Genomic DNA, 27,168 nt, shown 5'->3' on the forward strand with positions numbered 1-27,168 from the left:
AATTTCAGTATCCATAATATTTCATGAAAAAGAATATGAATGATGCCAATCTAATACAGAAGAATTTCTCATAGCTTTAATCCCGCAACAATTGATCAAATGCTTTTTAATAAATGCTACAAATGAAGGCATAGCATCAAGTGATGAGTTTAATTACATCAATATTCACATTTCAAAAACTCTAAAATTCTTTCAATATAAAACAATAAACTTCAAATATAATTATAACTCTTCAAAGATCAAACTCTTGCTTCTTTTAGTCTTACATAAAAATAAATTATGTATTTTAACTTTTTTTTTGAGACAGAGTCTTGTTCTGTCGCTTAGGCTGGAGTGCAGTGGCACTATCTTGAGTCACCGTAACCTCCGCCTCCCAGGTTTAAATGATTCTCCTGCCTCAGCCTCTCGAGTAGCTGGGAGGACAGGCGCCACACCACTATGGTTCTGCTACATTTTTTTAATTTTTAGTAGAGACAGAATTTCATCATGTTTGCCAGGCTGGTCTTGAACTCCTGACCTCAAGTAATCCACCTGCCTTGGCCTCTGAAAGTGCTGGGATTATAGGTATGAGTCACCGAACCCGGCCTTAACTTTGGATTAATCTCTATAATCAACACTCTGCTTAATGTCTAAAGTGTGGTGTGTGCCTTACTGATTTCTACTGTGAGTTATCTGATGATTACTTTGGCTATATTTATTTTTTTACATTTACTGAATCTGAAAAAATCTCATTTAATGTGAACACTTTGCTGTTTTCTAAAAACATCATTTAATGTGAACACTCTGATGTTTTCTGATTTTTTAGAACAGTTTTTCTTCATTTATTATATTTGTAGTGTTTGTCTCCAATACAAATTCTCTAAAGTTGAATAAAGTGTGAGCAACTGTGTGAGGATTTCTCTCCAGCACAATTTCTCCTGTGTACAAGAAGATCCATGATACAAGTGAAGGCATTGAACTCGTCTTTGTATTTGCAATATTGTTCTTCACTAAAATTTTTTGCAATCTAAGGCTTGTATTTTGTAAAATGTCTTTAGACAGTAATTACATTGATAACACTACTAGTCGGTATGAACTCTTCCATATCAAGTAAGATAACAGGTATTACAGACATTGCCACATTCTTCACATCTGTAAAATTTTTCTCAGGTTTAAATTTCCTCATGTACAGTAAGGTGTAAGAACTGGTAAAAGGCTTTGGCACATTCTTTACATTTGTATGGTTTCTATTTGGTATGAGTTGCCTTATGATTAGCAAGATTTGAGTGTTAAAGGCTTTGTCCCACTCTATACATTTTCAGGGTTTCCCTCCAGTATGAATGTTCTTATGTTCATTAAGGTGTGAGCTCTGATTAAAGGCTTTGCCACATTCTTTGCATTTGTAGAATTTCTCTCCAGGATGAGTTATCTGATGTCTAGTAAGGTATGAAAACCATATAAAAGCTCTGCCACATATTACCCATTTATATGGTTTCCCTGCAGTATGAATGTCCTTATGTTAAGTAAAGTATAGAAACAATTTAAAGGCTTTGCCACACTCTTCACATTTGTAGGGTTTCTCTTCACTACAAAGTATTATACGTTTAGTAAAAGTTGAAGACTGTGACTATGTCACATTTGTCACATTTATAGATTTCTCTCCAGGATGAATTCTCTTATGCTGAGTAAGGGATGAGGACCACTTAAAGACTCTGCCACATCTTTCACATTCGTTGGGTTTCTTTTCAGCATAAATTCTCTTAATAATAGAAAGGGTAGAGCAAGATTTAACCACTTGGCTACATTCATTACATTTGCAATGTTTCTCTCCAAGATGACTTCCCTTATTTTCAGTTAAGTGTGAGCACTTATTAAAGCCTTTGCCGCATTATTTACATTTGTGGGGATTCCATCCAGTATTGATTCTCTGATGTTGACTTACAATTTAAGACATTTAAAATAATCTGTTTTTTTTTTACATTTAAAATCTTTCTCTCCAATATGTCCAGCATGTCTTATGTCTATTTATTATTGAAGATTTACTAAAGACTTTCACACATTTATTACATTGAAAGATTCTGCTATGAATAGTGGATGAACATTGGTTAAGTCCATTGTAACATGCCCCATACACTCACCCACAATTTTTCAGTCTTTTCTTATGTGTAAATTCTGAAGATTGCAGTTTCCATGTCTTCTCAGTATTACACTTTGGAATTAATGTATTTTGCTTTGCTTTGGCAATTTATCTTCAGTGAAATAGAAGACACCATTGGAAGAAAGAAAAAAAATTATCCCACTTACTAGACTCAGGTGAATATGCTTTACACATCTAATGTATAAAGTTCTACCAAGTACATGAGCAAGATGGCATAATAAAATACCACAGATCTTTATATACATACACACTTAACAAGAATATACTTAACGAAATTCCATTGTAATAATTCTAAAAATTAAGAGTTTGCAGCACTACAGGTTAGCACAATGCCAAGGGCCAAATAGAAGAAGGAAAGTGTGTTACATTTACCCATTACAACCCTTCTTCCTCTCCAATGCAGCATGATGCCTCTAGAAGTAAATTTCTGACTTCTCCCTCAAGAGAGAAAGAAAATACTGGCAGAGATGTCCATACTTCTAGCTTTTAGGGAACTTTTTAAAGACTGTTTTTTGTCTCCTATAACACAAAGTTCTAAAAGGAATGGTGCTATACTTTGAATGACAGGCTGCTTCTGCTGAGAGCAAAGATAAATAATTCTTACAGCAGTACAGAGAGGTCAGTATCACAAATAAACAACAGGTATAGCAAGTGATTATAGTCTCTTAAGAAGAAACACAGGCAAACTTCATTAATTTAAAAAATGTACAAACAATTCCAGGGTAGACACATCCTGAAGAACAAGTCTGAGAGGGTTCTAGAATCTCTAGCTTGGTCAACTGGTATCAGACTCCCTCATGACAAAGCCACTTTATAAATACTGTGACAAGAAGCTTTTTGTAAATGCACAAATTTCAATAAAAGTTTACAACATATACAAAGTTTCACCATAATATGGCCCTCAAAACCCTCTATAAATATCCATATATCAACCCTAAAGAAATGGAGAAATACCAATTACCTGAAAAATTCAAAATAACTATCTGAGTGATGTTCAATGCATAAAATGGGAAAACAGACAAGTAAATGAAAGCAGGAAAATGAGAATATCAGCCAAAAGATTAAAAGTATAAAAAGAAACAAAAACTATGGAGCTAAAGAATATATTAAGATATAATGACTGAAAAATCCTCAAACATAAAGAAAACACTTGTAAAAAATCAAGAAGCTTAACATACTTTAGGATAAACACAAAGTGACTCATAACAAGACAGATTATAAACAAAAATTTTAAAGTCATAGATAGGCTGGGTGTGGTGGCTCATGCCTGTAATCCCAGCACTTTGGGAGGCTGAGGCAGGCAGATCACCTGAGGTCAGGAGTTCGAGACCAGCCCAGGCAACATGGTGAAACCCTGTCTCTACTAATAATACCTTTAATCTCAGCTACTCGGGAGGCTGAGGCGGGAGAATTGCTTGAACCTGGGAGGTGAAGCCTGCAGTGAGCCAAGATTGCACCAGTGCACTCCAGCCTGGACAACAGAATGAGATTCTGTCAGAGGAGAGGAGAGGAAAGGAGAGGAGAGGGGAGGGGAGGGGAGGCGAGGGGAGGGGAGGCAAGGGGAGGGGAGGGGAGGAGAGGAGAGGAGGAGTCATAGACAAGTATGGAATCTTGGAAGCAGCAAAAGAAATCTAATGTGTTGTCTATAAGTTTGTTACAATGAGACTGGCAGTGGATTTATCCACAGAGTCCCTACAGGCCAGAAAAAAAAGTTGAGAAACACGGTTAAAGTCCTGAAAGAGAAAAATTTCCAGGGAAGAATACTATTACCAGAAAAATTCTTCTTCAAAATGAAAAAAAAATTACAAGGTAACCAAATGCTCATTAATATTCACATTTCAAAAAATCTAAAATTCCTTCCATGTAAAACAATAAACTTTATTTTTTTATTTTTTTAAAATTATTATTATACTTTAAGTTCTATGATACATGTGCGCAACGTGCAGGTTTGTTACATATGTATACATGTGCCATGTTGATATGCTGCACCTGTTAACTTGTCATTTACATTAGGTGTATCTCCTAATGCTATCCCTCCCCTCTTCCCCGGCCCCACGACAGGTCCCAGTGTGTGAGGTTCCCCACCCTGTGTCCAAGTGTTCTCATTGTTCAATTCCCACCTATGAGTGAGAACATGTGGTGTTTGGTTTTCTGTCCTTGTGATAGTTTGCTCAGAATAATGGTTTCCAGCTTCATCCATGTCCCTACAAAGGACATGAACTCATCCTTTTTTATGGCTGCATAGTATTCCATGGTGTATATGTGCCACGTTTTCTTAATCCAGTCTATCATTGATGGACATTTGGGTTGGTTCCAAGTCTTTGCTATTGAACAATAAACTTTTAATATAATTACAACTCTTCAAAAATCAAATTCTTGCTTCTTTTAGTCTTACATAAAAATAAATTTTGTATTTTAACTTTTTTTTTGAGACAGAGTCTCGCTCTGTCGCTTAGGCTGGAGTGCAGTGGCACTATCTTGAGTCACCGCAATCTCTGCCTCCCGGGTTTAAATGAGTCTCAAAATAAATAAATATTGGCCAGGCACGGTGGCTCACGCCTGTAATCCCAGCACTTTGGGAGGCCGAGGCAGGTGGATCACGAGGTCAGGAGATGGAGGCCATCTGGCTAACTCAGTGAAACCCCGTCTCTACTAAAAATACAAAAAATTGGCCGGGCGTGGTGGTGGGAGCCTGTAGTCCCAGCTACTCAGAAGGCTGAGGCAGGAGAATGGTGTGAACCCAGGAGGCGGAGCTTGCAGTGAGAAGAGATCACGCTACTGCACTCCAGCCTGGGTGACAGAGCAAGGCTCTGTCTCAATAAATAAATAAATAAATAAATAAATAAATAAGTGCATCGCCAGTAGACCTGCCCTACTAAAAGTGCTAAAGGGAGTCCCTTCCATTGAAAATAAAATGCTAGAAAACAACACATCATATGAAAATACATAACTCTCTGGAAAAGCCATATACGTAACACACATATAAAACTGTGCAATGATAAAATGATGATGCAGCAAACACTGACTGTACTCATAAACATGATAGACAAAAGAACAAATATAGTTATAAACACCTGTTAATATAAAAAGATACAATTAGTGACATCAATAACAAAGTTGAGGGCAGATGTACTTTAAAAAAATTGGGGCCGGGCGCAGTGGCTCACACCTGTAATCCCAGCACTTTGGGAGGCCAAGGAGGGCAGATCACTTGAGGTCAGGAGTTCAAGACCAGCCTGGCCAATGTGGTGAAACCCAGTCTCTAGTAGAAATACAAAAATTAGCTGGGTGTGTTGGCACGTGCCTGTAATCCCAGCTACTCGGGAGGCTGAGGCAGAGTTGCTTGAACCCAGGAGGTGGAGGTTGCAGTGAGCTGAGATCGCACCACTGCATTCCAGCCTGGGTGAAGAAGCAAGACTCCATCTCAAAAAAAAAAAAAAAAAATTGGATGCAACTGAAGATCTTTCCAGTTTAAAATATATTGTTGTAACTTTAAGAGGTCTTATGTAATGTCCATGGTAAACATAAATAAACTACCTAGAAAGATATTCCATAAAAAATGAGAAAGGAACTAAAATCTGTCAATATGAAAACAAATGAGACAGCAAAGAAGACAAAGTGAAAGAAAAAGAGAACACAATAGTTACAATAATCAAATAAAAAAATTAATAACAAGGCAATAGTAAGTCATCTTCTTTCAGAATATTATTTAAATATTTAGGAACTAACTTTCCCAAATAACAATCATATATTACAAAAAAAAATTTTTAATTGCATTAAAAGCTCCAACTATATTCTGTGTACAACAGTTTCACTTTAGATCTAATGACAAAAATAGACTAAAAGTGGCAGTATAAAAAAAGATATTTCAGGCCAGGCGCAGTGGCTCACACCTGTAATCCCAGCACTTTGTGAGGCCAAGGTGGGTGGATCACCTGATGTCAGGAGTTCGAGACCAGCCTGGCCAACATGGTGAAACTCTGTCTCTACAAAAAATACAAAAATTAGTAGGGCGTGGTGGTGAGTGTGTGTAATCCCAGCTACTCGAGAGGCTGAGGCATGAGAATTGCTTGAACCTGGGAGGTGGAGGTTGCAGAGAGCCAAGATCACGCCACTACGCTCCAGCATGGGAAAAAGAGCAAGACTCCATCTCAAAAAAAAAAAAAAAAGCAGATATTTCAAAAAACAAAAACAAACAAAAAGATATTTCATGCAAATGTTAACTGAATGAGAGCATAAGAGATTGCAATTAATTGGACAAAACACATTTTAAGTCAAAATTTGTCATATTTCATAAAATACACTTTAATTCAAAACTACAAGAGGCAAAAAAGACTTTAATAAAAGAGTTCATTCATTGAAAACCTATGACAATTGTATATGTGTGTCTGTCTGTGTGTTTATGTGAGCATATATCTATATCTACATTTATATCTCACATCAGGGTTTTTAATTTATAAAGTAAACATTGACAAAATTAAAGTACAAAACACACAGGGAGCAGAAGACTTGAAACACTGTAAAATCACACCTAATAGATGTATAGCAAACACTCCACCCAACAAAATACACAACCTTCTGAATATCTCATAAAACATTCTTCTTGATACTACACGTTAGGTCATAAAACAAGTCTTCACAAATTTTTAAAAATTGAAAACTTACTGATTATTATTTATGACCAAAATGGAATAAAATAAGAGAAGGAAATCTGAAACATTCACAAATATATAGAAGTTAAACAATACACTCTTGAGCATACTCTTCTTTAAGGGTGGGAAAACAATATTATGAAGATGTCTTTAGGTAGATGATATACTACTTAAAGTGAGCCACAGATTCAATGCAATCCTTTTCAAATTCTCAGTTTATTTTTGCATAAATAGAAAAAACAACCCCCAAATCATATGAATATGAAGTGACCATGAAGAGCCAAACAATTTTCAAAAATCAAAAGCAATGTTGGAGACATCACACTTTTTTTTTTTTTTTTTGAGATGGAGTCTCACTCTGTCACCGAGGCTGGAGTACAGTGATGTGATCTCAGCTCACTGCAACCTCTGCCTCCAAGGATCAAGTGATTCTCATGCGTCAGCCTTTCGAGTAGCTAGGATTACAGTCGTGTGCCACTATTTCCAGCTAATTTTTGGATTTTTAGTAGAGGCGTGGTTTCACCGTGTTGACCAGGCTTGTCTCAAACTTCTGGCCTCAAGTGGTCCACCTGCCTCATCCTCCCAAAGTGCTGGGATTACAGGCATGAGCCACCATGCTCAGCCTACAATCCCTGATTTTAAAATACATTCTGAAGCTACAATAGCTAAAGCAGTTTGATACTAGCATAAAGGCATTCAACCAGAACAACAAAACATAACAGAGTACTCAGAAATAAAGCTTCCCATATGCAGTCAAGAGTTATTTGCATACCCATATTTATTGCAGCATTATTTGCAAAAGCAGATAGGTCAAAGAAGCCCAAACTTTCCTCATCAAATGAATGAATAAATATAATTTGGAATATAAAAATAATAAAATATTACTCAGCTTTTCAAAAGCAGAAAAGGTAACATGTAAAAAATATAAATCTTAACAACATGTTAAATAAAGTAGGTAGTCACAAAAACCAGATATTGTCTGAATCCACTTATATGAGATATCAATAAACAAGAAATAAAATGATATTTGGAAAGATCTAGGCAATAGAAAAACAATGGGTAGTTTTTTCACGTGTATTGAATTTTGGTTTGGAAGATAACAATGTTCTAAAGATACGTTGCATGATAATGTCACTATACTTAACATGACTGAACTACACATTAAAAATATTTAAGATTATAAATTTTATATGGTTTTGAACACTATTGAAAATAAACAATAAAAACTAAAAAGATACAGAGTTATGAAACTTTTCAAAAATTACCTTTGAATCACAAAATATTTCTCTTCTACAAAAATAATATGGATTGTCCAATAAACAGATGTGGAAATTAAGACAACTTTCATGACTACTCACCTAGACAGGATGAACAACCATTGATCACCAACCAAAAATAATACACCATAAAAAAAGAGAGGATATTTATACAGGCAAACAAAAACATAGATAGTTAAACTGCCAACAGACAATTTGAGTCAAGGAACATAAGTCAAGTGACATATGACATGCATATCTAACTTTTTCTTAACACCTTCTTTTTCTTTCTTTCTTTTTTTTTCTTTTTCTTTTTTTTTTTTTTTTTTTTTTGAGATGAAGTCTCACTGTGTCACCCAGGCTGGAGTGCAATGGCTTGATCTCGACTCACTGCAACCTCCGCCGCCTCCCGGGTTCAAGCAATTCTCCTGCCTCAGCCTCCCAAGTAGCTGGGATAACAGGTGCTCACCACCCAAGCCTAGCTAATTTTTGTATTTTTAGTAGAGATGGGGTTTCACCATGTTGGTCAGGCTGGTCTCGAGCTCCTAACCTCAGGTGATCCACCCACCTCAGCTTCCCAAAGTGCTGGGATTACAGGCGTGAGCCACCGTGCCCAACAACACTTTCTTAAAATATACAAAGTTGAATATTTCTATTAAAACTATAATATATAAATAAAAACTAAAACACAAATTATGTAAGGTGGCCTACACTGAAATTAGAAACACAGAAATATAAAATTGCAAAACAAATTTAAAATAAACTTTAAACTATAAAAACCTAAATAAAAATAGTGTACTACTTAAGATTTTATCTAGAAAACTTTTTCTAGATAACTACAATTTTCCACTATGACTGGGAATGCATAAAGAGCACACAGATTTGGCTGGGCGTAGTGGCTCACAGCTGTAATCCCAGCAGTTTAGGAGGTCAAGGCAGGTGGATTACCTAAGGTCAGAAATTCAAGACCAGCCCGGCCAACATGGTGACACCCTGTCTCTACTAAAAATACAAAAATTAGCCAGGTGTGGTGGTGCATGCCTGTATTCCCAGCTACTCAAGTGGAGGCTGAGGCAAGAGAATTACTTGAACCTGGGAAGCAGAAGCTGCAGTGAGCCGAGATCGCACCACTGCACTCCAGCCTGGGTGACAGAGACAAACTCCACTTCAAAAAACAAAACAAACAAACAAAAAAAGAGCACAGTTTTTAAATTATTAGTATCACAGTGACGGCAATAACATTTCACCAAAATGCATTATGATTATTTAGTAAACACTTTGATAAAAATTAAAGATTAAAGAATAAGCATAAAATGATACCAGAAAAACTTCTTTGTTATTAATATATTGCTGCTTTTCTTACACAAACTGGAAAGGCTATAATCCAGCCTTAAGAAGTAACTAAAAGCCTTTTATTTCCAAGTGCAGAAGCACTGTGAATATTATAAAATACAGTATGAAACATATATTAAAGGAACAATTAGGAATAAATTATATTATCATTTATGTGAAGGGTAAAAAAAGTGGATGAAAAATGCTAATAATGTTTTGCATGCAATAAACATAAGATGCGAACATTTTAATAGGTGCAGGGTGAATAAAAATTATTTAATTTACTTTTTATATGACATATAAACTCAAGCATGTTATTAACACCCCACTGTCAATATTAGATCAATGAGACAGAAGATTAACAAGAATATTCAGAACTTTAATTCAGCTCTGGATCAAGGGGACCTAGCAGACATCTACAAAACTCTCCACCCCAAATCAACAGAATATGCATTCTTCTCAGTGCCACATGGCACTTACTGTAAAATCAACCACATAACTGGAAGTAAAACACTCCTCAGCAAATGCAAAAGAACTAAAATTATAACCACAGTGCAAACAAATTAGAGCTCAGGATTAAGAAACTTACTCAAAACCGCACAACTGCATGGAAATTGAACAACCTGCTTCTGAAGGACTACTGGGTGAATAATGAAATTATGGCAGAAATCAAGTTCTTTGAAACCAATGAGAACAAAGAGACAACATACCAGAATCTCTGGGACACAGCTAACGCGAGATTAAGAGGAAAATTTGTAGCACAAAATGTCCAAATCAGAAAGCTAGAAATATCTCAAATCGGCTGGGCACAGTGGGTCACGCCTGTAATCCCTGTACTTTGGGAGGCCTAGGTGGGCAGATCGCCTGAGGTCAGGAGTTCGAGACCAGCCTGGCCAACATGGTGAGACCCCATCTCTACTAAAAATACAAAAATTAGCTAAGCGTGGTGGCAGGTGCCTGTAGTCCCAGCTGCTCAGGAGGCTGAGGCAGGAGAATCGCTTGAAGCTGGGAGGTGGAGGTTGCAGTGAGCCGAGATTGCACCATTACACTCCAGCCTACAGAACAAGAGCGAGACTCTGTCTCAAAAAAAAAAAAAAAAAAAAAGAGGCTCCCCCTCCCCCTCTCCCCTTTTTTCGGTCTCTCTCTCCTTCTTTTTTCGGTCTCCCTCTGTTGCCAAAGCTGGACCGTACTGCCGTGATCTCTGCTCGCTGCAGCCTCCCTGCCTCGGGCTCCTGTGATTCTCCTGCCTCGCCCTGCCGATTGCCTGGGATTGCAGGCGCAGGCCGCCACGCCTGACTGGTTTTTGTATTTTTGGTGGAGACAGGGTTTCACCGTGTTGACCGGGCTGGTCTCCAGCTCCTGGCCTCCAGTGATCTGCCCGCCTCGGCCTCCAGAGGTGCTGGGATTGCAGACGGAGTCTCCCTCACTCAATGCTCAATGTCGCTCAGACTGGAGTGCAGTGGCCTGATCTCGGCTCCCTACAACCTCCACCTCCCAGCCGCCTGCCTTGGCCCCCTAAAGTGCTAAGATTACAGCCTCTGCCCCTCCGCCACCCCGTCTAGGAAGTGAGGAGCGCCTCTGCCCGGCAGCCCATCGTCTGGGATGTGAGGAGCGCCTCTGCCCGGTCGCCCCGTCTGAGAGGTGAGGAGCGCCTCTGCCCGGCCGCCACCCCGTCTGGGAAGTGAGGAGCGCCTCTGCCTGGCCGCCCCGTCTGGGAGGTGAGGAGCGCCTCTGCCCGGCCGCCACCCCGTCTGGGAGGTGAGGAGCGCCTCTGCCCCGCCGCCCCGTCTGGGAAGTGAGGAGCGCCTCTGCCTGGCCGCCCCGTCTGGGAGGTGAGGAGCGCCTCTGCCTGGCCGCCACCCCGTCTGCTAGGTGAGGAGCGCCTCTGCCCGGCCGCCACCCCGTCTGGGAGGAAGTGAGGAGCGCCTCTGCCCGGCCGCCACCCCGTCTGGGAGGAAGTGAGGAGCGCCTCTGCCCGGCCGCCCCGTCTGGGAGGTGAGGAGCGCCTCTGCCCGGCCGCCCCGTCTGGGAGGTGAGGAGCGCCTCTACCCGGCCGCCATCGTCTGGGATGTGAGGAGCGCCTCTGCCCGGCCGCCCCGCCTGGGATGTGAGGAGCGCCTCTGCCCGGCCGCCCTGTCTGGGAGCACACATGCTCACATGAGGCAGTTTTTCCTTTACCAGTCCAGTGTTCCTAGAGGAAGGTCATACACAAGTTAAATTCTGCCATTTTGCTTCTTAGTGTGCATACTTGAGCTGGAGATGTTACTGAGAAGCTGCCGATCATCAGTTTCAGGGTTTTTTCTATCTGTTGGGAGACTGCCTTTCCCTGGTGCCAGCTGCGACCAATTATTGTTTTAGAAAGGCAGTTTAATGGCCACCTGACCATCACCTGATGGTGGCCTGACATTCCTGGTGGAGAGGCCCTCTCCTGCCCTGCTGGTGTCTGATTAGCTACCTTCTGTAACAATACCACCATCCATACATAATTATAATATTGGGATTTATCCTCCTGGGATATTAAAAAATGTTAAAGAAGTGGAAAAAAAAAAAAAAGAAAGAAGGAAAGAAAGATCTCAAATCAACACCCTAACATCACAATTAAAAGAACTAGAGAAGCAAAAGCAAAGAAATCCAAATGCTAGCAGAAGACAAGAAATAAAGATCAGAGCAGAACTGAAGGATATAGAGACACGAAAAGCCCTTCAAATAAATCAATGAATCCAGGAGCTGTTTTTTTGAAAAAATTAACAAAATAGATAGACTGCTAGCTGGACTAATAAAGAAGAAAAGAAAAAGAAGCAAATAGATACAGTAAAAAATGATAAAGAGGATATCACCGCTGATCCCACAGAAATACAAACTACCATCAGAGAATACTATAAACACCTCTATGCAAATAAACTGAAAATCTAGAAGAAATGGATAAATTTCTGGACACATACGCCCTCCCAAGGCTAAACCAAGAAGAAGTTAAATCCTTGAATAAACCAATAACAAGTTCTGAAATTTAGGCAATAATTAATAGCCTACCAACAAAAAAACTCAAGACCAGTTGAATTCACAGCTGAATTCTACCAAAAGTACAAAGAGGAGCTGGTACCATTTCTTCTGAAACTATTCCAAACAACTGAAAAGGAGGGACTCCTCCCTAACTCATTTTATGAGGCCAGTATCATCCTGATACCAAAACCTGGCAGAGACATAGTAAAAAAGGAAAACTTCAGGTCAATATCCCCAATGAATATCAATGCAAAAATCCTCAATAAAATAGTGGCAACCCAAATCCAGTAGCACATCAAAAGGCTTATCCACCACGATCAAGTCGGCTTCATCCTTGAGATGCAAGGCTGGTTCAACATACACAAATCAATAAACGTAATCCAGCACATAAACAGAACCAATGACAAAAACCACATGATTATCTCAATAGATGCAGTAAAGGCCTCCAATAAAATTCAACATCCCTTCATGTTAAAAAAAAAAACCTCTCAATAAACTAGGTATCGATGGAACATATCTCAAAATAATAAGAGCTATTTATGACAAACCCATAGCCAATATCATACTGAATGGGCAAAAGCTGGAAGCATTCCCTTTAAAAACTGGCAGAAGACAAGGATGTCTTCTCTCACCACTCCTATTCAACATAGTATTGAAAGTTCTGGCCAGGGCAATCAGGCAAGAGAAAGAAAGAAAGGGTATTCAAATAGGAAGAGAGAAAGTCAAATTGTCTCTGTTTGCAGATGACATGATTGTATATTTAGAAAACCCCATTGTCTCCACCCAAAAATTCATTAAGCTGATAAGCAACTTCAGCAAAGTCTCAGGATACAAAAGTCAATGTGCAAAAATCACAAGCATTCCTATACACCAATAATAGACAAGCAGAGAGCCAAATCATGAATGCACTCCCATTCACAATTGCTACAAAGGGAATAAAATACCTAGGAATACAGCTAACAAGGGATGTGAAGGACCTCTTCAAGGAGAACTACAAACCACCCCTCAAGGAAATAAGAGAGGACACAAACAATTAGAAAAACATTCCATCCTCATGGATAGGAAGAATCAATATCATGAAAATGGCCATACTGCCCAAAGTTATTTACAGATTCATTGCTATTCCCATTAAACTACCATTAACATTCTTCACAGAATTAGAAAAAAATATTTTAAATTTCATGGACAGGTACAGTGGCTCACGCCTGTAATCCCAGTACTTTGGGAGGCAGAGGCAAGCAGATCAACTGAGGTCAGGAGTTTGTGACCAGCCTAACCAACATGGAGAAACCCCATCTCCACTAAAAATACAAAATTAGCTGGGCATGGTGGCACATGCCTGTAATCCCAGCTACTCGAGAGGCTGAGGCAGGAGAATTGCTTGAACCCAAGAGGTGGAGGTTGTAGTGAGCCAAGATCACGTCATTGTACTCCAGCCTGGGCAACAAGAGTGAAACTGTCTCCAAAAAAAAAAAAAAAAAAAATATGGAATCAAAAAAGAGCCTGTATAGCCAAGACAATCCAAAGCAAAAAGAAAGGCATCATGCTACCTGACATCAAACTATACTACAAGGCAACAGTAACCAAAACAGCATGGTACTGGTATCAAAACAGACAGACGAATGCAACAGAACAGAGACCTCAGAAATAACACCACACATCTACAACCATCTGATCTTGGACAAACCTGACATAAACAAACAATGGGGAAAGGATTCCCTATTTAATAAATGGTGCTAGGAAAACTGGCTAGCCATCTGCAGAAAACTGAAACTGGACCCCTTCCTTATACCTTATACAAAAACTAACTCAAGATGAATTAAAGATTTAAATGTAAAACCAACATCCATAAAAACGCTAGAAGAAAACCTAGGCAATACCATTCAGGACATAGGTATGGGCAAAGATTTCATGACAAAAACACCAAAAGCAATTGCAACAAAAGCCAAAATTGACATATGGGATCTAATTAAACAGCAAAAGAAACTACATCAGAGTGAACAGGCAACCTACAGAACGGGAGAAAATTTCTGTAATCTACCCATCCAACAAAGGTCTAATATCTAGAATCTACAAGGAACTTAAACAGACTTATAAGAAAAAAACAACCCCATCAAAAAGTGAGCAAAGGATATGAACAGACACTTCTCAAAGGAAGACATTCATGCAGCCAACAAACATACGAAAAAAAGCTCAACATCACTGATCATTAGAGAAATGCAAATCAAAACCATAATGAGATATCATCTCACGCCAGTCAGAATGGCAATTATTAAAATGTCAAGAAACAATAGATGTTGGCAAGGCTGTAGAGAAATAGGAATGCTTTTACACTGTTGGTGGAAATGTATATTAATTTGACAATGGTGGAGGACAGTGTGGTGATTCCTCAAGGATCTAGAACCAGAAATACCATTTGTCCCAGCAACCCCATTACTGGGTGTATACCCAAAGGAATATATAAAGACACAGGCACACATATGCTTATTGTAGCACTGTTTACAATAGCAAAGACATGGAACCAACCCAAATGCCCATCAACGATAGACTACGTAAAGACAATGTGGTACATATACACCATAGAATATTATGCAGCCATAAAAAGGAATGAGATCATGTCCTTTGCAGGGATATGGATAAAGCTGGAAGCCATCAGCAGCAGCAAACTAACACAGGAACAGAAAACCAAACACTGCATGCTCTCACTCAAAAGTGGGGGTTGAACAATGAGAACACATGGACACAGGGAGGGAAACATCACACACCAGGGCCTGTCAGGGGATGGGGGGCAAGGGGAGGGAGAGCATTAGGACAAATACCTAATGCATGCTGGGCTTAAAACCTAGATGACGGGTTGATAAGTGCAGCAAACAACTGTGGTACATGTATACCTATATAACAAACCTGCACATTCTGCACATGTATCCCAGAACTTAAAGTAAAATAATTTTTTAAAAAAGCATGTAAAATCAACCATTTTATTTCAGAACTTTTAAATCTAGAATTACAGGCAAATCTGGCATATTTCAGATTACAAAGTGAACACATATAGCACATAATCCTGATAATATTTATGTTAAAGAAGACATAATTTTATTTTTGTTTATTTTTTTTTTAGATGGAGTCTCACTCTGTCACTCAGGCTGGGGTGCAGTGGCACGATCTTGGCTCACTGCAACCTTCATCTCCTAGGTTCAAGTGATTCTCCTGCCTCAGCCACCCAAATAGCTGGGATTACAGGTGCACACCACCATGCCTGGCTAATTTTTGTATTTTTAGTAGAGACAGGGTTTCACCATGTTGGCCAGGCTGGTCTCAAACTCCCGACCTCAGATGATCTGCCCACCTTGGCCTCCCAAAGTGCTGGGGTTACAAAGTGCTGGGGTTACAAGCCACCATGCCCGGCCGACATAATTTTAAAATAAAATTATTATAAATAAGTAACAATTAAAATTTACGATATGCTGGGTAATCGTCCAAGTTCCTCTCTGACATTAGTTTCTTTATGAATTTCCTGAGGTGAGTAGAAATAAAAAATATTCTACACTAGAAGGATTAAACATATGGAGTTCAAATTTCTAAGCTGAGTTTCTTCTAATATAAATTTTTTAAATAAAATTGATAATTATTCTCACATTTAGTAAGATGCTTTGTGCTATGATGAAAATTCAAAGTCTGATTTTCTTTAAGATCACATATGAAAACTCTATTAAGTGGAAATTACAAAGATTAAAACATACGACATCTGTCCCTGGTGTTTCTGGAATTTCTGAGTGAAATCTCAATTTCTCCATTATTCCTCAAACGATTTTGACATAAGGCACAAACAGAACATTAAAAATAACATACAGGTCTCAGAAAATATGCACAGATTGCCACAGATCTCCAAAAGCAATGGAAGGGCAGTCAGATCACGCAGGCCCTCCCAAGATAAGAAGAGGACTTTGGCTCTAACTGTGTATGCACTGGAAAATCATTGGAGGGACAGGAGAAACCTTTAAGGATTTAAGAACATTATAAGCATAGGTAGAAAATTTTTCTCTGTGGCCACAAGAGAAAGAAAGCTCAAATTCTCAAGAACCAATTCCAGGACAAACACAGTGGCTCATATCTGTAACCAAAGCACTTTGTGAGGCCAAGGCAGAAGGATTGCTTGAGTTTGAGACCAGCCTAGGCAACATAGTGAGACCTCATTTCTACTTAAAAAATAAACAAAATTAACCAGGTGTGATGGTGCATGCCTGTAATCCCCGCTACTTGGCTGACTGAGGTGAGAGAATTGCTTGACAACAGGAGGTCAAGGCTGCAGTAAACTGAGATTATGAGACTCCAGCTTGGGTGACAGAGCAATACCCTGTTTGAGAGAAAGAGAATCAGTTCTATTGCAGCAGAGCTTCCCAAGCTACATTTAAAACTTTGGTTTTCCATTGACCTTTGGACCTCACACATGTGTTATCTGTTCATTCCTTCCCACCCATCAGGATTTATGGCAATTGTCTCCTCTCTATTTACATTCCATGTATGTTCCTATTGCTGTACAAAGTAACCAGGTCTTGTTTAAAGACTGTCCATTACACCCATTCATATTTTCCACAATATTAACTGGACTCAGAAAAAAAAAAAAAAAAAAAAAACTCCCATCATCTCTCTCAGGAGAAAATTAGAACAATAGAAGATGTGTTTAAAGTTTTATCTTTCTCCAGGACTGACTTTAGGCTAGATTCCATCTCCCCTACATGGTGCATTATAAGACATGATGAAGTAATGAAGAAAACAGTTTATTTCTGCTAAGAAGAAGGTGGATGCTTGTTATATTACTAGAGAAACTGGAATACCACAGGAAGTAAACAAAGAAAGCATAATATTACAGGATTTGAAAAAGAAATGAAAAAAAAACTCTCCAAGTCAAAAAACACACACAGAAGTCCAGAGAAGATATATCTGAGGATATGTTCGTAAAGCACCCAGAATTGATAGCCTGGCTGACTGCTGTGAGTATTGCCCTATAATAAGCCAGTCTATAAATACTACGTTAGACAGCTGTTTTATGAATAACCAAGTTTGACCAAAAGATCACTGTGCATACAGAGAAACCAAAAAACTTGTCCCCCTTGAAAGAAAAAAAAAGAATCTCTGGAAATTTACCTTTAAGAAATAAAGATCTTAGGCCGGGCGCAGTGGCTCATGCCTGTAATCCCAGCACTTTGGGAGGCTGAGGCAGGCGGATCACGAGGTCAGGAGTTGGAGACCAGCCTGACCAACATGGCAAAACCCCATCTCTACCAAAAATATAAAAACTAGCCAGGTGTGGTGGTGGGTGCCTGTAACCCCAACTACTCGGGAGGCTGAGGCAGGAGAATTGCTTGAACTCGGGTGGCAGAGGCTGCAGTGAGCTGAGATCACGCCATTGCACTTCAGCCTGGGCAACAGAGAGAAACTCTGTCTCAAAAAAAAAAAAAAAAACAACAACAACAACAACAAAAAAAACCCTATGGTAATAATAAAGTCTTTCCAAGATAAACAAAATCTGAGTGTGCTCCTCGCAACTAGTATGGTACTAGAAGACGTGTAAAAGGGAGTCCAATACGTTGAAAAGTGCAATAATGCAGGACAGTGTCATGAAACCATAGGAAAATATAACACTCTTTTTTAAGGGAAATATTTAGACAGATAAAAAATTTGCTACTATTATAATAATGGTGCATAAAGTTTTAAAATGTTATAGAATTTGAAAAAATAAAAAAGCATAAATCTTTGTTGATAAGAAATAAAATATTTGTGACATTAATAATAAAATGGCAGATGTAAAGTTGTATAGTTATGATTTAATTGAAGTAACTTTATTAGAATAAAATATAGTTATAAATTTAATGTTTTATATACTTTGCATTTCTTAAGATGATTATAAAAATCTTATAGAACGTATATCAAAAATATGAGAAAGGAATCAAAGCATGTCACTACAAAATTGCCAAAAAAAATGAAGACACAGAGCAAATGAAGAAAAACATATCCACAGGAAACAGGGAAAAGAAACACAAACCAAATGGTAATAGTAACTTTTCCATTAGAGATTATGTTATATATAAATGGACTAAAATCTTTAATGAAAAGAAATACAATAGCTAAAGGAATTAACAACAAACAAGATGTTACAATATGCTTTCCACAATAGGGTCACATTAGCTCTAAGGAGTTAAATAGGCCGAAAGTATCAGGATGGAAAAACATATTCCATGCAAATAATAACCACAATTTGGTAAAATAGTCTTAATTATATTAGACAAAATACACCTTAAGTAAACAACTGTCACAGGAGACTAAGATTGTCATTTCATAATGGTAAAAAGGAAGAAAGACAGAGGTGGAGCAAGATGGCTGATTAGAACCCTCTAGCAATCATCCCATATAGGAACACCAAACTGAACAACTATTCACACAAGAAAGCACCTTCACAACAACCAAAAATTAGGTGAGTAATTACAGTACCCAGTTTTAACAAAATAGAGGTACTGAAGAGGGTAGGAAAGACAGTCTAGAATTTCCTACACCACTTATCCCTCATTTCCCAGCAGTAAATATGTGGCACAAAGAGAGAATTTGTGTGCTTAGGGGAAGGACAGCAAGGGATTGTTGAACTTTGCATTGAAACTCAGTGCTGCCCTGTCTTAGTAGGAAGTAATCCAAGGCAGAATTTGGCCATTGCCCATGGTGGGAGCACTTTGATCAGCCCTAGACAGAAGAAAATTATTTATCCCAGCACTTGGTACCTGAGTTGTGGCTAGCCCCTCAGGCTAAAGTGCTCTGGAATTTTAAGTAAATATAAAAAGCAGTCTAGGCAGGGCACGGTGGCTCACGCCTGTAATCCCAGCAGTTTAGGAGGCCAAGGCGGGTGGATCACGAGGTCAGGAGTTCAAGACCAGCCTGACCAACATAGTGAAACCCCATCTTTACTGAAAATACAAAAATGAGCCGGACATGGTGGCACGTGCCTGTAATCCCAGCTACTCAGGAGGCTGAGGCAGGAGAATTGCTTGAACCCGGGAGGTGGAGGTTGCAGTGAGCTGAGATCACGCCACTGCACTCCAGCCTGGGTGACAGAGTAAGACTCCGTCTCAAAAAAAAAAAAAAAAAAAAAACACACAAAAAACCCCGGCAGTGTAGATCACAATGATGGAAATCCCTGAGCAAGTTCTGATGTTTTGCTGGGCTCAGAAAAAGTGGACTTAAGTTCCTAGTACTTGGTACACCATGAAGGGTTTCCAGCATCTGTGTCCTCCCTCTGCCCACTTGCAATGCATTTCATCTGAAGATAGGCTCAGAATGGGACGGAAATTTCAATGTCTCAGTGTCTTGTCAGTTGTTTCCCCTGGCTGTGTCTAGTCAGTCATCTTGGCTCCCAATTGAAACTTAGTCTTTTAACAAAACAGACAGTATTAGTCCATTCCCACAGTGTTATAAAAATACTAACCAAGACTGGGTAATTTGTAAACAAAGGAGGTTTAATTGACTTACGGTTCTGCATGGCTGGGGAGGTCTCAGGAAACTTATAATCATGGTGAAAGCAGAAGTAGGCATGTCTTACACAGCAGCAAGTGAGAGAGAGCATGGAAGAACAGGGAAAACTGCCTTATAAGACCATCAGGTCTCATGAGAACTCACTCACTATCACAGGAACAGCATGGGGGAAACCGCCCCTATAATCAAATCACTTCCCAACAGGTCTCTTCGTAAACACCTAGGGATTACAATTCAAGATGAGATATGAGTGGGGATGCAAAGCCTAACTATATCCTTCCACCCCGGCCTCTCCCAAATCTCATGTCTCTTTGACATTTTAAAACAAATCATGCCTTCACAACAGTTCCCTAAAGTCTTAATTTATTCCAGCATTAACCCAAAAGTCCAAGTCCAAAGTCTCACTTGAGAAAAGGAAAGTCTTTTCTGCCCAGCAGCCTGTAAAATTAAAGGCCAGTTAGTTACTTCCAAGATACAATGGAGGTACAGGCACTGGATAAATGCTCCCATTCCAAATGGGAGAAATTGGCTAAAACAAAGGGGCTAGAGGCCACATGTAAGTCTGAAATCCAGTGGGGCAGTCATTAAATCTTAAAGCACTGAAATAATCTCCTTTGACTTCGTGTCTCACATCCAGGTCACACTGATGAAAGAAGAGGTGGGCTCCCACAGCCTTGGGAAGCTTCACTCCTGTGGTTTCCCAGGGTACAGCCCTTGCCCCCTGCCTACTTTCACAGGCTGGCATTAAGTGTCTTTGGCTTTTTGAGGTGCATGGTGCAAGCTGTTGGTGGATCTAGCATTCTAGGGTCTGGAGGATGGTGGCCCTCTTTTCACAGCTCCACTAGGCAGTACCCCAGTGCTGACTCTGTATGAGGGCTCCAACCCCAAACTTCCCTTCCACACTGCCCTAGCAGAGGTTTGCTATGAGGGGTCCACCTCTGCAGTGAACTTCTGCCTAGACAGCTAGGCATTTCCGCCATCTCGGCTCACTGCAACTTCCACCTCCTGGGTTCAAGCAATTCTCCGCCTCAGCCTCCTGAGTAGCTGGGACTACAAGCGCCCACCACCACGCTTAGCTAATTTTTGTTTTTCTTTTTTTTTTTTTTTTGAGACGGAGTCTCGCACTGCTGCCCAGGCTGGATGGTGCAGTGGCGCAATCTCAGCTCACTGCAAGCTCCGCCTCCCTGGTTCAGGCCATTCTCCTGCCTCAGCCTCCCCAGTAGCTGGGACTATAGGCGCTCACCACCACACCCAGCTAATTTTTTTTGTATTTTTAGTAGAGATGGGGTTTCACAGTGTTAGCCAGGATAATCTCGATCTCCTGACCTTGTGATCCGCCCGCCTTGGCCTCTCAAAGTGCTGGGATTACAGGCATGAGCCATCGTGCCCAGGCCAATTTTTGTATTTTTAGTGGAGATGGAGTTTCGCCAAGTTGGCCAGGCTGGTCTCGAACTCCTGACCTCAGGTGATCCGCCTGCCTCAGCCTCTCAAAGTGCTGGGAAGTTCCAATTTTAAATGAGCTCCTTATGAATGCATAAAACTGAATGCTTTCAGAATAACCCAGTTCACATCTTGAATGCTTTGATGCTTAGATATGTCTCCCACCAGATATCCTAAATCATCTCTCTGAAGTTCAAAGTTTCACACCATCTCTAGGGCAGGGGCAAAATACCACCAGCCTCTTTGCTAAAACATAGCAGGAGTGACCTTTACTCTAGGTCCCAATGAGTTCCTCATCTCCATCTGAGACCACCTCAGCCTGGACTTCATTGTTTACATCACTATCAGCATTTTGGTCAAAATCATTCAACAAGTCTCTAGGAAACTCCAAACTGTCCCACATCTTCCTGTCTTCTTCTGAGCTCTCCAAATTTCTACAACCTCTGCCCACTACCCAGTTCCATAGTCATCTCAACATTTTCAAGTATCCTTATAGCAGTACCCTACTTTATGCAGTACCAATTTCCTGTATTAGTTCATTTTCACACTGCTATAAAGATACTACCTGAGGCCAGGCACAGTAGCTCATGCCTGTAATCCCAGCACTTTGGGAGGGTCAGGCAGGTGGATCGCCTGAGGTCAGAAGTTCGAGACCAGCCTGGCCAACGTGGCAAAACCCTGTCTCTACTAAAAACACAAAAATTGGATGGGCATGGTGGCATACACCTGTAGTCCCAGCTACTCAGGAGGCTGAGGCGGGAGAATCACTTGAACCTGGGAGGCAGAGGTTGCAGTGAGCCAAGATCATGCCACTGCACTCCATCCAGGGTGACAGAGCAAGACCCTATCTCAAAAACAAAACAAACAAACAAACAAAAAACAAAAAAAATTACCGAGACTGGGTAATTTTTTTTTTCTTGAGATGGAGTTTCGCTCTTTAGCCCAGGCTGGGGTGAAGTGGTGTAATCTTGGCTTACTGCAACCTCCACCACCCAGGTTCAAGTGATTCTCCTGTCTCAGCCTCCTGAGTAGCTGGGATTACAGGCACCCGCTACCATGCCTGACTAATTTTTGTATTTTTAATAGAGATGGGATTTCGCCATGTCGGCCAGGCTGGACTCAAACTTCTGACTTCAGGTAATCCATCCACCTCAGCCTCCTAAAGGATTACAGGCATGAGGCACCGTGCCCGGCCAAGACTTGGAAATTTATAAACAAAGGAGGTTTAATTGACTCATAGTTCAGCATGGCCGGGAAGACCTCATGAAACTTACAATCACAGCAGAAAAGGAAGCAGGCACATCTTACATAGTGACAGGTGAGAAAGGCTGTGCAAGAGCAGGGAAAACTGCCTTATATCTCTGAGGCCAATATCTCTGATAAACATCATTGTAAAAATCCTTAAGAGAATACTAGAAAACCAAATTCAACAACACATTAAAAACATCATTCAACTTCCTCTCAAGCTTGGCATTCGCTTGGTAGGGACCTGCGGGTTCGACATGCACTTCGAGATATGTTATTTCTGTTTGGGGCCCACCTACCCTGGCCGTGGCATGATGTTCATCCGCAATGATTGCAAGGTGTTCAGATTTCGTAAATCTAAATGTCATAAAAACTTTAAAAAGAAGTGCAATCCTCACAAAGTTAGGTGGACCAAAGCATTCCGTCCAGAAAGCAGCTGGTAAAGAGCTTATAGTGGATAGTTCATTTGAATTTGAAAAACGTAGAAATGAACCTATCAAATACCAGCAAGAGCTATGGAATAAAACTATTGATGCAATAAAGTGAGTTGAAGAGATGATCAAACAGAAACACCAAGCTAAATTTATAATGAACAGATTGAAGAAAAAGAAAGAGCTACAGAAAGTTCAGGATATCAAAGAAGTCAAGCAAAACATCCATCTTATCCGAGCCTTGCAGGCAAAGGGAAGCAGCTGGAAGAGAAAACGGTACAGCAGTTACAAGAGGATGTGGACATGGAAGATGCTTCTTAAAAATCTCTGTAACCATTTATATACATTTGAAAATGGATATTGGTTTTTTTTTACATAAGGTCACTTAAATGGTTTCTTTTTTACATAAGGTCACTTAAATAAGGTCACTTACATAAGGTCACTTAAATTGGTTTATTTTTTACATAAGGTCACTTAAATGAAAAGTGATTAAAATATATCTTTCCTACATTGCTATCTACAAAACATCAGATATTACGGATGTTAGATCGCATTCCAGTGTTAAATCTTCACTGATAGATGTACTTATGTAAACCATGAAAATTCTACTTACAACTATAGAAGTGAATTGTAGACGTAAAATGGTTCTGCCATTTGGACAGTGGCACTAGGTGGCATTTGTGTAATAACTAATGGCAAAAATTCATGGCTAGTGATGTATAAAATAAAATATTCTTTGCAGTAAAATATTCCCTTTATTAATGTTATAAAAGGGGGGATATGGCTGGGCACTGTGGCTCACGCCTGTAATCCCAGCACTTTGGGAGACAGAGGCTGGCAGATCACCTGAGCAGGAGTTCGAAATCAGCCTGGCCAACATGGTAAAACCCCGTCTCTACTAAAAATACAAAAAATTAGCCAGGCGCAGTGGTGGGCACCTGTAATCCCAGCTACTCTGGAGGCTGAGGCAGGAGAATCACTTGAACCTGGGAGGCGGATGTCGCAGTTAGCCGAGATCACCCCCATTGCACTCCAGCCTGGGTGACAGAGTGAGACTTTGTCTCAAAAAAAAAAAAAAAAAAAAAAGTGGGGGGTGGATACAAGGAACTAACAATTTCTATGACAGTGTCAAATATTATTTTGATTTTAGTATATCCTGTTTTGGTTTATTTGCATCTTAGAAAAGCATAATGGCATTGTTTGATGAAGTCTAATTATGCTGGACTGTTTTGACCTGATTTAAACGTTCTGATAGGTAGTTGTGGAAGTTGGGGATGAGAACTGAATAAATGGCACTACACTCTAGACTTTCCACTTTGGAGGATACTCAGTTCTAACTTGTGATTCCTGGTAGAACAAACTTTATTTTTCTAGCCTAGCAATGATCTAGAAGCAGAGGAATCCCAGTGCCTTCTAAAAGTTATTATGTGGTTTTCTTTTAAAAAAAAAACTCCTGTTTTTGTAAAGTAGAATTTATGGGTACAACATCTGTTCATTATTTGAACATAAAATAAAACCATTTTTAAAGTAAAAAAAAATAAAAATAAACAAATAAATAAAAAGATCATTCATCATGACCAATTGGAATTTATTCAAGGGATAAAAAGATGGTTCAACATACACAAATCAATCAATGTGATACATTATATGAACATAACCAAAGACAAATCCTTATGAATATTTTAAGTAATGCTTAAAATACACGTGATAAAATTTAACATTGGTTCATAAGAAAACCCTAAAAACACTGGGTATAGAAAGAACATACTTCACCACGACAAAAGCCATATATGATAGAACCACGTCTCAATTACATTAAATGGGGAGAAACTGAAAGTCTTTCCTCTAAGATTTGGAACAAAAGAAAGATGCTTACTTTTACCATTCTAATTCAACATAGTCAGGGAAGTTGTAGCTACAGCAATCAGACAAGAGAAAGAAAGGGCATTCAAATAAGGAAGAAAGAAGTCAAAGTAATATTGCGTGCAGATGATATAATCTTATATTTGGAAAACCTAGTCTCCATCAAAACAAACTATTAGAACTAATAAAAAAATTTAGTCAAACTGCAGCACACAAAATCAACATACAAAATGTAGTAGCATTGTGGCTAGGCACGGTGACTCAAGTCTGTAATCCCAGCACTTTGGAAGGCCAAAGGAGGCGGATCACTTGAGGTCGGAGTTCGAGACCAGCCTCGCCAATATGGCAAAACCCCATCTCTACGAAAAATTCAAAAACTAGCTGGATGTGGTGGCAGACGCCTATAATCTCAGCTACTTGGGAGGCTGAGGAAGAAGAATTACTTGAACCCAAGAGGCAGAGGCTGCAGTCAGCTGAGATTGCACCACTGCACTCCAGCCTGGGTGACAGAGCAAGACTCCATCTCAAAATAACAATAATAATAATAAAAAAACTCCATCTCAAAAAAAATTAGTAGCATTTCTAAATGCCAACAGTGAACAATCTGAAAAAGAAATCAAGCATGTCATCCCATTTACAATAGCAATAAATAGAAAGAAATGCCCAAGAATAAACTAAACCAAAGAAACAAGAAGATCTCTATAATGAAAACTATAAAACAGAAGAATGGAAAGATATTCTATTTTTATGGACTGGAAGAAGTAATACTGTTAAAATATTCCTATTACCCAAAGCAATCTAGAGACTTGATGCAATTCATATCAAAATACCATGACATTTTTCACAGAAATAGAAAAAAAGATTCTAAAATTTATATTGAACAACAATAGACCCAGAACAGCTAAAGCCACGAAATTACATTACCTGACTTCAAATTATACTACAGAACTATAGTAACCCAAACAGCATGGTTCTGGTATAAAATCAGACACGTAGACCAATAGAACAGAATAGAGAACTCAGAAAAAAATTTGTATATCTATAGTGAACCTATTTTCAACAAAGGTGCCAAGAACATACATTGGCAAAAAGGGACAGTCTTGTCAATAAATGATGCTGAGGAAACTAAATATCCATATGCAGAAAAATAAAACTATATCTCTATCTCTTAGCATATACAAAAATAAAAGCAAAATGGGCTAAAGACTTACATCTAAGACCTGAAACTATGAAGCTACTAAAAAATCCCCAAAAACTGGGGAACCTCTCCAGGACACTGGACTAAGCAAAAATTTCTTGAGTAGTACCTCACAAGTGCAGGCAACTAAGCAAAAATGAACAAACAGGGCTGGGCGTGCTGGTTCATGCCTTTAATCCTAGTACTTTGGGAGGCTGAGGTGGGTGGATCACTTGAGGTCAGGAGTTCAAGACCAGCCTGGCCAACACGGTAAAACGCCATCTCCACCAAAAATAAAAAAATTAGCTGGGCATGGTGGCACACGCCTGTAATCCCAGCTACCTGGGAGGCTGAGGAAGGAGAATCACTTGAACCCGGGAGGCGGAGGTTGTGGTGAGCCGAGATTGCGCCATTGCACTCCAGCCTGGGCAACAAGAGCAAAATTCTGTCTCAAAAAAAAAAAAAAGGAACAAACAGGATTACAGCAAGTTAAAAAGCTTCTGCACTGCAAAGAAAACAATCAACAAAGTGAAGAGACCACCCACAGTATGGGAAAACTATTTGCATAGTATCTATATGACTAGAGACTAATAACAGGAATATATAAGTTACTTAAAAATGCTATGAAAAAATGTATTAATTCCATCAAGATTGGATAAAATAATTGTTTCTCAAAAGAAGACATACAAATGACAAACAGGTATATAAAAAGGTGCCCAGTATCATTGATTGTCAGGGAAATGCAAATCAAAACTACAATGAGATATCATCTCACTCCAGCTAAAATGACTTTTCCCCAAAAGACAGGCAATAATACATGTTGCTGAAAGTGTGAAGAAAAGTGAACTCTCATACACTGTTTCTGGGAATATAAATTAGTACAGTGACTATGAAGTACAGTATGGAGGTTCCTTAAAGAACTAAAAATAGGACTACCATATAATCCAGCATTCACACTTCTAGGTATACATACTAAAAAATAAAAATAATTAGTATATTGAATAGATATCTGGCCTCCCATGTTTATTGCAGCACTATTCCCAATAGCAAAGTTTTGGGATCCACTTAAGTATGCATCAACAGAGAAATGAATAAAGAAAGTGTACTACATACACAC

General features: G+C 39.4%; 1 long non-coding RNA gene and 1 pseudogene across 1 annotated transcript in view; one reads left to right on the forward strand and one right to left on the reverse strand.

The window, feature by feature from the left end:
• Nucleotides 1-238: 238 nt before the first annotated feature.
• Nucleotides 239-27,168, reverse strand: part of LOC129060634 (uncharacterized) — a 91,740-nt gene continuing 64,810 nt past the window's right edge. Inside the window, exon 6 of the long non-coding RNA XR_008527478.1 lies at nt 239-2,228. This is a non-coding gene — a long non-coding RNA (uncharacterized LOC129060634). The remainder of the gene's footprint in view (nt 2,229-27,168) is intronic.
• Nucleotides 22,838-23,344, forward strand: LOC100460753 (probable ribosome biogenesis protein RLP24; annotated as a pseudogene).

This window comes from Pongo abelii, chromosome 6 (assembly GCF_028885655.2).
Source record: "Pongo abelii isolate AG06213 chromosome 6, NHGRI_mPonAbe1-v2.0_pri, whole genome shotgun sequence".
In the NCBI taxonomy this organism is placed as follows: domain Eukaryota; kingdom Metazoa; phylum Chordata; class Mammalia; order Primates; family Hominidae; genus Pongo; species Pongo abelii.